This window comes from Chiloscyllium plagiosum, unplaced genomic scaffold (genome assembly GCF_037043375.1).
Source record: "Chiloscyllium plagiosum isolate Xiang-an unplaced genomic scaffold, Cpla_swu_hap1 HiC_scaffold_34, whole genome shotgun sequence".
NCBI classification, from domain to species: domain Eukaryota; kingdom Metazoa; phylum Chordata; class Chondrichthyes; order Orectolobiformes; family Hemiscylliidae; genus Chiloscyllium; species Chiloscyllium plagiosum.
Genome location: NW_028270172.1, coordinates 37,441,461 through 37,453,595, shown reverse-complemented (window position 1 = coordinate 37,453,595; position 12,135 = coordinate 37,441,461). Strand labels below are relative to the sequence as shown.

Here is a 12,135-nt window from a genome sequence, read left to right as displayed (position 1 = left end):
AGTTTATCTCCTTAATATAGTAGACAGATAAGGTGCCTGTAACTTGTTCGCCCTTAGACATATTGAGGCTCTCAATAATCTTTTACAGTGACATTAAAGATTATTATTCATCTCCACTAGCCTATCAGACTGGATGGTGTAAAGTAGACAAGCGTGGCCTGTCCATTTTCTCATTGTTATTTGTTAAAATGTGATAAGAAAGGAAGGGTGCATCCTTTGGGAATGGTGAATTTGTGTTAACTGGGTCATCCCTCTTAAAATCATACCCCCTACCCGTCAAGATTCCTATCTGACCTCTAAAGCCTGTCCTTTGCCTCCCTCCTCGGGTACTGATCTAAAATGCTGAAGAATAATCATATTTAAATCAATTTATTCACTCACTTTTCTCGCCACAGATGCCACCAGACCTGCTTAGAATTTTTGATATTTTCTGGTTTTATTAAACATTTTAATGTTTTCTAAGAAATTCCTGTGTTGATGTTTTAATAAAGTTTGTCCAGTGTTGGTCCCAGCTGTAAAATATCAGAGGAAGGGACTTCATTTCAACTTGTGGAAAGATTTATTCTGATAATTGTGCCATCTCTTATGATGATTTAGTGATTAGTGCATACCATTGCAGTGTAACAGAATTTCCTTGAGATCGTGCTGTGTCAGAGCAGGAACAAACACATTAACAAATGTGTGTGTGAAATGTGTCTGTTGGTGTCAATGCTGGATTCACCTTTTTAAAAATAGTCCAAGAAATGTTATACAAATACATTAATGTGTTTATCACTAATATCACTTATTTCCACGGCAAATATTGCACCATTAGTATTAACAACCTCACAGATTACATCTACACATACAACCCTTACCTTGTAAACAAACCAAGAAAGAGGTGATAGCACTCAATGTTTGCATTTCTCACTCACATAGATAACATCATTTGGCTACCCTGTCCAATTCTGGTGGTGGCAGTTTCCACATCCGGAATTTGATTCCTGAAGCTTAGCTGAGAACGAGGGAGGAACAGTGTGGTTTAATGTGTTGGAAGAAGATTAGCATGAGTTTTATTGAGCATTTTCATGAAAATTACATTTTCTGTGGGACCACAATGACTGATTTACTATGCAGCACATACCATTTGTGATTGATCTCTTGTTTGCATGATACGCACTGTAGTTTGTGGTTTATAAGATGACCTAATGTATAAGGTGACCCAATTTTTCAGCACCAAAAATCATGTTTTTGCATATACTCAGTGTAAATGTTGCATCACCTACCTATTTCAGCCATGACATGCTATATTCGCATTAATAGTTAATTCCACAATTCATAATTTACTTACCATATAGCTTGATGCAAAGGATCAAGTAGGTGACAGAGCCCATAGCGACCAGACCCCGTGTGGCAAATAACGAAGAGAAATTAGTCTGCCAACAAAACAATTGAAGTATAAAGCTGTCAAGTAATGGGTTCATTCTATTACTGCAAGAATTGCAACTGAGCATGTGTGAGAGGAGCTATGGATAGTGATGTCAGATCATATGCTACCGAATCTGTGTCAGTGAGGCTGCAGCTACATGACCTCTCTTATCATGTCCTGTAAATAGTTACGTTAATAAAGCTTGTTAAAGTTTACTCAGATCAGTGTAGATCTCACATTTCTGCAGAAGCTGGTTTTAAATTAAAAGTTATAACATTGCTAAAGTGGCAAATATCTGTATAGCAGCAAGAGAATGTGGTGTTAGTAAAAAGCTAGTACTGAAGAAGAATATACAGGTGAGACCACTGTTGCCTCTGTTCATTTACTGACCAATGTTTCAGGTCTGTGACCTGTCATCAGAACAGGAAAGAGATGTTGGTTTGGAGGAAGTCAGAAGTCACACGACAACAGGTTACAGTCCAACAGATTTCTTGAAATCACAAGCTTTTGGAGCACTGCTCCTTTTTCAGGTGAAGTCTTCATTAGGTGAAGGAGCAGCGTTCCAAAAGCTTGCAATTTCAAAGAAATCTGTTGCGATAAATGGTGTCATGTGACTTCTGACTTTGTCCACCACAGTTCAACACCGGCACCTCCACATTATGGCTTGAAGAAGGTGGAGAATATATTGACCAGAGAATGTAATAACTGAGGTTTGAGGCTGCATTGTTTCCTTTTTAAAGTACTCTTCTTCACTGGTCATAACAAGATTTAAATTTTTGTATGTTGGTAGTAATATGGGCAATTAAATAGATCTCAGACTGTGTCCTATTCACCATTACGAAAAAAGTCAGCTAGGTTTCTTTAGTCAGCATGAAATAACTGATTTATTATAGAAAAAAACTTCAATCAAAATGTAAGGAATATTTCCAAACAGTTTGGACAATGCAAATATATATATATATTATAGTATATCTGTAACCTTTGTGAAAAAAACTGATTATGTCACAAATCACTGGGGTAGCACAGTGGGAATAAAATCCCCCTATTTCTGGGGTCATCACAAATGTTAAAGTTTTTCAATCAAAGAACACAAAATTTCACAATTTATCTGTCGGGCAGACAAAAGTTTAAAGAAACATGGACCAGGTTACCACACTTAACAAAACGTTTTTGTTTTACAATGACTGTAAATGGATTCTGACTACAGGTAAACAACTTTGAACTATTAACATATAAATCTAGTTAAAACTCTAACCTGCTTCCTAAAGCCGTCTGGCACACAATAAAGTTGGTGTTATGGATGGACGGGAAAAGATGGGAAGCAGTTCAATAGCCCCAGTCCACAAGATTTGCTGAGGTATTCCTTTTCGCTTGCCAGGATTTTCTGTTCATCAATCTCACTTCACCAGGATCTTTTTACTCATTTGCTGGAAGCACAGGTGTTTGGTATTTTAAGTATCTTAGTTATTGGTGAAAGGCCACAGCTTACAGTAACTCGTGATGGAAAGAAAACTGGCTTTCTTTGGTCTTTAGATATTTTATTGGCAAGAATGATACACCATTTGCCTTTGTCTGAAGGCTGATGGCTTCTACCAGAGTCATTCACACCTACAAGTTTTTCAGCCACCCAGGAGCCAATTAGATAGTTGTTGTTATGCTGATATACTTTGTTATTCACAATAGATCATAATTCTACAAGCCGCTCAGCAATCTGTTTCCAGCCAACTGTCGCTTTGTACACACCCTATAGTGCCAGCCCATCTGACTGAATAAGTCAGCAGTGTAAATATGGCTTACAATGAGTTTCAGTAACCTGCTTTTTAAAAGTGCATCAATTCATCATACAATCCTTGGTTTTAAAACAGTCTTTTTTCCATTTCAGTCCACAATCAAAAATACAGAAAATGGCAAATTATCATCTTTACAATTATCCTGTGCACACAATTCTGAGGAGAAATAGAAATGAAAATTCTGCACAGTATTTAAACTATTTTAGCCAAGTAATAGTTAAACTCATGAAAAAACAGAATAGTCATGGATTATCTCAAATGGTATTCTGTTCCTCAAGTTAGTCTGCACCAACACAAGCTGCTGGTACTCAGGTATCTTTCTGGAACAATTATAGTTTCCTGAACTCCTTTGGTTTAGATAGTGGTGCAGTTTCAGAGAAATCTCTCTTCAGGAACTCTCCATGTGTGGTAATGATGACTTTTAGTGGGTCCTTCACTCACATGCTTTGCTAAGAGAGTAGTGGGATGTGGGAGGTCAAATTATCTCTCTGACAGAGTTCAAAAAATATAATTTCCTTATCAAAGGCTCAAACTGGGCCATGTGACCTCCATCTGAAAGCTCTCCAGACTAAATGATTCTATCTGAGCTCCTTGTAAGTGCAATATTGTTGCTGCTGTTTTGCCTTGGCAAGTGTCCTTTGTTTAATAGTTCAAGGCTTATTTATTTTGATTCACATCAAGTTTTAAAAAAATAATACTGGATCACATCTCTCCATAACAAGGATACAAGTTCTAAAAGGTAAGCGAGAGAACAGATTTCATAAATTTTGGTCATATTTAGAAGATTTAAGAGGTGAACTAATTAAGGTATTTAAAATGGTAATTAATAGTCTTCTCAAGTGTAGAATCATTTCTTCTGGTGAAGGAAGCAAGTCTGCATAATCTTAAAATTAGAACCAGGTTAATCAAGAGGGAATTCAGAAAATACTGTTTCCCACAAATGATCATGGAAATCCAAATTTTCTTTCCTGGAGGCAGTGGACACTGGGACAATTTTTGCCAATGATTGGAAGCAAAGTTCTTAAATATAATTGATGTATAGATCAGTCACGACTTAATTAAATGATGGTTATGAGCAATATAAGCTAGCCCTGTTCTTAATACTTCACACAGAATGCCCTGCAACAAAATAAAACAACAAACTATGGCTGCTGAAGATCTGAAACAAAAACTGAAGAAGCCATTTCTCCAGTAATTTCTGTTTTTACTCCAAGCATGTGCATTTTAGTTTAATTGTAAAATGCGATTTTAGTCTAATGAAAGAGTTTGCACAAAAGGGAATGATTGTGCATAATTTTTTAAGGTCAGAAGTCACACAACACCAGGTTATAACCCAACAGGTTTCTGCTCCTTCTTCAGGCGAAGTCTGACTTCACTTGATGAATGTGCAGCTCTCCGAAAGCTTATGATTTCAAATAAATCTATTGGACTATTAACTTGGTGTCGTGTGACTTCTGACCTTGTCCACCCCAAAACAAAGCCGGCACCTTAACATCATGACTATAACTTTTCAAACAATGCCTCACAGAGGGTCTGGTAGTCCTGAATAGATTTGAATTATGTTGTTGGGCTGCAAAAAGATTGTAATCATGAAACGGAGTACATGGCTTTCACCCTTCTCCTAATATTATAAAAGACTCAAGTTCATTCCTTTCACTCAGTGAGTGAGCTCCTCTCACATATACTCTGGCTAGTGAGTAGTCTTCAGACCTAAAAGGAATTATTCTCCCATGTAGCCCTTTTGCATCAAAGATGAGTGCTGCTCATATATTTACTGTACTATTTTCTGTGGTTACATCAAAACTTGCCTTTAGTCATGAGTTGCAACACTCACAAATTATTCAGGATGACTTGGAATGTTTCACTTGCTCGCCAAGTGTATAGATTTCTGTATGTAGTCACCTGTTTGGAATGTAGAAGGATCCAATATTATGCATCACACATGTTTACAACTGATAAAAAAAGTCAATGGTTAAGACAAAAAGATGGGAGGGCCATGAATGTGATATCATTTATGTGACATTCACACCAAAAGGTAAAACTACCCCCACACATTTTAAAAGCAACTTCTAGATTGTTTTGTTTATGGAGCTGGAACTCTGTTCCCTGACTTGCAGGTTAAAGCAGTTCTAGTGATATCAAAGATTACTGCTGGAACATGCATGTGGTCACACTCATGAGAAAAGGCAAGTTGGACCCATTCATTGAAGATCTTGTTGGTGCTCAGTTAAGTCTCACACATGAGGAGTCATCAATCGGATGAAGGATCAGGGAGTATCCAATACTTGTGTAAGCCATACCACAGCATAAATCATTGTCTCCAGGAGTGGGTAGAGAAGAGCATCTCTCAATATTCCCCAGTATTACTAGAGTTTTTAAAAAATTCAAGCAAATCTTCAAAAAAAGGGAAATCTTTAACGTGACAACATTTGAGTATGTTAATGTGCAATATTATTGCTTCAAAGAAGATTGATTTTGAAACAACGCTTAAGATGATATTTGCTCTCACAGATTGAAAATCAATTATTAACAGGGCCTTTGTTTCTTGGGGACTTTCTGAGTTAAATGCTGTTCTCACGTGTTTCTCTTTACCTTATTTATTGAATGCGGTGATATTTTACTAGAAATTGATAGTGTGAAAGATAGTCCAGGACATTCTTATAGCAACTTCCTTTCCACTGTAAGCTTGTCTGAAATGTAGTGTATACCCAAAATTATCGATGTAGCTTTGCAAGCACTTTGGATTTCTGACTGGGAACTGACTGAAATCTCATTTCTGTTATGTACTGATTAAAAATATTTTCAGGCAAAATTCCTATTCTGTTTAGACCATTGGCACAAAGTTTGGAATTTGGGACAAATACCACACCAGTTGGTCAATATTAGCTGGGCAATCCCCTGTACAAGAGTTGAAAAATCCAACTGTTGGAAAAAGGCTTTTAGATCGATATTGGCATTCTGGAAAATCCATGCTATTAAATCTAGTTTCTGTAAGCCAAGACAGCCTTGCATATCCAGATTTTGCAATTCTGCCACAAAAGTCTAGGAAAACAGATTATAATTGTGTGAACAGTTGATTGTGAATGCCAAACTCCAGCTCAGACTTAAATAAAGAGTTGTATAAAATGGCCTGTGAGAGTTTAGTTCAGTTTCACAAAATTCTGGGATGGGTAATAATAACTTCAACAAAATGTTATGTTTATATTTTCAATTAAAGTTTTTATTTAAGAAGTATTTTCTTTGGCTTCAAGTGTAAATCAAATATGATAGTGAGACATCAAGGTTTTCCAGCTATGTTGGTGATGCAAGTATATTGCACCACAGGCCTAGATGTGTACATTCTCACCTGTGCATACTATTATTCAGTGAGAAGATCACCTTGTACATTCTGATGTGGAGATGCCGGTGTTGGATTGGGGTGGACAAAGTTAAAAACCACGCAACACCAGGTTACTGTCCAACAGGTTTATTTGCTAGTGCAAGCTAACGATCTGACAAAAGAGCAGCGCTCTGAAAGCTTGTACTTTCAATTAAACCTGTTGGACTATAACCTGGTGTTGTGTGATTTTTAACTTTGTATATTCCAGACATTTTTATTTCCATTTACTTCTCAGGAAATCAAGAAATATATAAAATGGGCTGCTAATTTGCTAACTTCCATTTTCCACAACCACAGACCAAAGTTATAAGATTTTCAGCATCCACAGTATTTTGCTCTTGAATCAAAATCATCACCTTTTTGCCACTTGTTGTTATCAGACATTTTCCATGACTGGCTGTCTACTGTGAGTGTGCTAAAGGAGGGATTTCTTTGGTGAATTTCAGAAGAATGGGCTTTGGTTAGCATTTAAATGGGGGAAGACGGAGTCTGCTTATTGAGATCACAGTCTTCAAAGAAACAACAAATTGAACAGTGCTTCCTTTTCCACGTCTGAATCACAGTAGGTAGTCGCCTCACATTCCCATGTGGCAGCAAAACTCTAATAGCAATCTGTTTGAAGTAGTTAATGGCTGCTATTAGGTAAGTGGCGAGCATCCACTTTACAAGTTTACTGTATTGTATTTGCAATGTGATAAAATTAATTAGCGTTGGGAAATCAGATGCTGAGGGTTCGTTTTCTGAGTGTGTTTTTGTATAAGAGCCTGTAGTCATCTTTTATAAACAGTTCTAATGCGCTTTTGCAATTTATACTAGTTGTCCGAATCAAACAGAAACTCACAGACTTGTGTTGCCGTTCTTTTTTGAGATTTCATTCTTACTTAGGGGTCTGTTAAAATATTAGAAATCAACATGTTTCGTGCATTTAAATTTAAATGGACCTAAATTTCTCCCCATCTTAGAAAATTAGAAAGTTAACCATTCAGCTTGCTCAACCATGCAATTAGATCCTGGCTGGTCTCATCTGTTTGCCTTGCTTCCATATCCTTTACTGAACAAACATTCATCAACCTCAAATGTTGAATGTTTCAACTGATCTCAACAGCTTTTTAAAGGACCGAGTGCCTGTAGTATTTGCCAGAATTCCTGAAGAGCCTAGCTTTAATTGTAAGATTGTTCTCCCTTGTGCTGGATTCATTCTCATAGGAAATACTTTCTGTATTCCTATCGATGTTTTTAATCAATCTTTAACACAAACCTGGAGTAGCTGAGACTTGAGTACAGAATTTCTAGTGCTGAGGTAGGGAAATTATTGCATGACACAAGTGCTCCTCTGTGTACCAATACACTGTCAAATCTGTTAATCATCTTAGATATCTGAATTATATGTACTAAACATCTTCTTTAATTCTATACTCAAGGGGATACTGACCTCATGTCTATTTGTTCTCTATGATGCTAAAGTTCTAAATATCCAGAGACCCGCCACTTATGTAGAGTATAGTGTTGACTTGTTTTATGAACTCTTTCAAAAGAAAGTTATAACTGCTATAGCATAAAAAAATTAGCCATTCCCCACTTTGCACAACAGTACGTACCCCACTTAAAACATTCACACCATCATTAGAATTGGCCATCTTCTGGTAGTTTCCAGGACAACAGAACGAGGATATGCCGCAACCCAAAGGTCTAGCCACACTACCATACATCAAGAACATCTCTGAAATGACAGCCAGACTACTGCGACCACTAGGACTTATAACAACACACAAACCAACAGCCACTCTCAGACAACAACTCACCAAAACGAAGGACCCGATACCCAGCATGAGCAAAACTAATGTAGTGTACAAAATCCCATGCAAGGACTGCACAAAACACTATATAGGACAAACAGGAAGACAGCTAACGATCCGCATCCACGAACATCAACTAGCCACGAAACGACACGACCAGCTATCCCTAGTAGCCACACACGCAGACGACAAGCAACATGAATTTGACTGGGACAACACTACCATTATAGGGCAAGCGAAAGAAAGAACAGCCAGGGAATTCCTAGAAGCATGGCACTCATCCACAAACTCCATCAACAAACACATCGACCTGGACCCAATATACCGGCCACTAAAGCAGACAGCTGAAACTGACAACCGGAAGCGGCAGGGACAGGTCACTATAAATGCCGGAGGAAACACCACAGAAGCGCTTCGCAGGAGGCTCCCAAGCACTGAGGATGTCACCTAGACAGGGGATGAAACGTTTGCAACAAAAACTTCCAGCTCGGGTGAACAGAACCACAGCAGTTTCCAGGAATTAAAACTTGCAATTTCAGTTTTCTTTGAATATTTTTGTTCCATGCAGAAATACTTAGACATAGTGAAAAACTGTTTTGATTGATAGTCAGTCAGGATTCAACCAAACAATTAACAAACAACATGTTTCTTTTCTAATCAGTGTAGGAAGGTGGATGACCACAAGAGTGGATGTGTCAGGTCACTGTTGGCAGGAATGGGAGGATAAGGTGAGAGGTCATTTGATGAAACTTCCTTGTGGACATTGAACCACAGATCCAGCATCTGCAGTCCCTCACTTTCTCCTACATTGAATCACAGTGGACAATACTATCCATCATGTAAAAAAAAATTCAAGTGGAATAGTAATCTTGACACTTCCTTAACAAATTGGCACATCTACATTCCCTGCTTGTCTGCTTTCTTTTTATTTCTCAGGCAGCAGCTGCAAATCCTACCACAAGATTGTTTTGTGTGGATCTGGGTATGGTGATGGTGGGCGGGAATTGTTGGGGCCAGGTGGCATTGGTGAAGGAAGTGGACCTTTAAAGTAAACTGCAGCAACTCTTTGACACTTGGCTTCATTGAAGTAAGAAATAAAACAGCATTGTTAGCAAGGTCACACATTGAGTGGCAATAAAGGCAGCTGTTCATCACTATGAGCTCCATCTCATCTGGAATATATTTCTGGAATTTGCTTTTCAAATATTATAAATACTATAGAAGGTCCAATCTAACCTTCCTTCAGGATTTGTGAAAGCTTGGAATGCATTTAATCATTTACAAGTTAAGCAAAATTCTAGCCTCCAAGTTTAAAGACCAATAGACATAGATACTGTAGATTCTGGATTAGTGGAGCTGGAAGAGCACAGCAGTTCAGGCAGCATCCAAGGAGCTTCGAAATCGACGTTTCGGGCAAAAGCCCTTCATCAGGAATAAAGGCAGTGAGCCAGAAGCGTGGAGAGATAAGCTAGAGGAGGGTGGGTGTGGGGAGAAAGTAGCATAGAGTACAATGGGTGAGTGGGGGAAGGGATGAAGGTGATAGGTCAGGGAGGAGAGGGTGGAGTGGATAGGTGGAAAAAGAGATAGGCAGGTAGGACAAGTCCGGACAAGTCATGGGGACAGTGCTGAGCTGGAAGTTTGGAACTAGGGTGAGGTGGGGGAAGGGGAAATGAGGAAACTATTGAAGTCCACATTGATGCCCTGGGGTTGAAGTGTTCCAAGGCGGAAGATGAGGCGTTCTTCCTCCAGGCATCTGGAGGTGAGGGAGTGGCGGTGAAGGAGGCCCAGGACCTCCATGTCCTCGGCAGAGTGGGAGGGGGAGTTGAAATGTTGGGACACGGGGCGGTGTGGTTGATTGGTGCGGTTGTCCCGGAGATGTTCCCTAAAGCGCTCTGCTAGGAGGCGCCCAGTCTTCCCAATGTAGAGGAGACCGCATCGGGAGCAACGGATACAATAAATGATATTAGTGGATGTGCAAGTAAAACTTTGATGGATGTGGAAGGCTCCTTTATGGCCTTGGATAGAGGTGAGGGAGGAGGTGTGGGCGCAGGTTTTACAGTTCCTGCAGTGGCAGGGGAAAGTGCGAGGATGGGAGGGTGGGTTGTAGGGGGGGCATGGACCTGACCAGGTAGTCAGGGAGGGAACGGTCTTTGCGGAAGGTGGAAAGGGGTGGGGAGGGAAATATATTCCTGGTGGTGGGGTCTGTTTGGAGGTGGCGGAAATGTCGGCGGATGATTTGGTTTATGCGAAGGTTGGTAGGGTGGAAGGTGAGCACCAGGGGCGTTCTGTCCTTGTTACGGTTGGAGGGGTAGGGTCTGAGGGCGGAGGTGCAGGATGTGGACGAGATGCGTTGGAGGGCATCTTTAACCACGTGGGAAGGGAAATTGCGGTCTCTAAAGAAGGAGGCCATCTGGTGTGTTCTGTGGTGGAACTGGTCCTCCTGGGAGCAGATACGGCAGAGGTGGAGGAATTGGGAATATGGGATGGCATTTTTGCAGACCTCAGTGTATAAATCAACCTTTAAAGCCTTCAAAAATCATTGCAAGTATGAAGGTTGACTTATCTACTTCATATAAAACATGAACTGTGGTTGTTGATGTGATTGTCCCCTTTTTGAAATGTGTCAAGATTAGAGAGGTGCTGGAAAAGCACAGCAGGTCAGGCAGTCTCTGAGGAGCAGGCAAATCAATGTTTCTGCCAAAAGCCCTTCTTCAGCCCTTCCTGATGAAGGGCTTTTGCCTGAAACATCGATTTTCCTGCTCCTCGGATGCTGCCTGACCTGCTGTGCTTTTCCAGACCACTCCAATCTTGGCTCTAATCTCCAGCATCTGTAGTACCCACTTCTGCTCTTTTTGAAATGTGACAATATAAGCAATGCATCACTGTTTATTGGATAAATTAATAACACAATATAACTTTTAATGAATGTGTTTTCAGCCCCACAAATGCATCCTGGGCACCTGTTACAGAACGTTAATCAGATTCATTGAGTTACCTTGGCTGTTGTAATGATCTCACGGTATATTCAATATGCACTTCTAGTTTCAGAATCCTCCCTGCACAAAATACCATGTTCCTCTTCATTCATTGAATTTGATATTCCACTTTTTCTGAATTATCTGATGACAGTTTGAATGCTTATTGCATCTCGCAATTTAATGATGAAACCATGTGAAATATCGAGTGAAGCAACATGTAGATTTCCATTCTTTGTCAACATTTCTTGTCTGTCAGCCATCCAACTATTCCATTTGGTACAAACTCGCTCCTTAAATTATTTGTCAAAGAATGTATCCAAAGGTTGGGATCTGGACTTTAGATCCCTTGGTGTTATAATTAATGTGGGTGTTGTTTCTTCACAGGCACTTTTTATTTAATTGGTTATTTGGGATTTCTCCAATCCAATATTATTTATGGCATTCTTTATGTAGATCGTCAGAATGCCTATTCCATCCTCATTGATCAATAACTTCACCCTCATCCATCTAACCACTGCCATGGACAAGGAACTTCATTTCTGGCATTTTGACATAACTTTAATTTTCTTCATTGTCCATAGACGCTCGTATTACTGTTTATGATGTGCTGTGCTTTTCATAAGAACTGTTTTTGAATGTTTCCACGCAAATGTTGGTTGCTGGATACATTGAAATTCATGGCCTCTTCCCTGATTTGCTGATGTGGTGTAATGGGTGCTTGCATTTTTGATGATGTTTGATGATAAATGGCTGGCAGCTTGTAATTTTGATATCAAAGTCCTTT

The 12,135-nt window shown here is 39.4% G+C and overlaps 2 long non-coding RNA genes across 8 annotated transcripts in view; one reads left to right on the top strand and one right to left on the bottom strand.

Moving 5' to 3' along the window:
- The window catches only part of LOC122564379 (uncharacterized), a 231,353-nt gene extending 229,913 nt beyond the window's left edge, over positions 1-1,440 (bottom strand). Inside the window, exon 1 of one of the 2 annotated variants that reach the window (XR_015752870.1) lies at positions 1,331-1,440. This is a non-coding gene — a long non-coding RNA (uncharacterized LOC122564379). The remainder of the gene's footprint in view (positions 1-1,330) is intronic. The other variant, XR_015752848.1, reaches the window with a different exon arrangement.
- LOC122564380 (uncharacterized) overlaps positions 1-12,135 on the top strand; it is a 224,744-nt gene that overhangs the window by 52,957 nt on the left and 159,652 nt on the right. The gene's annotated exons all lie outside the window — the stretch shown is intronic.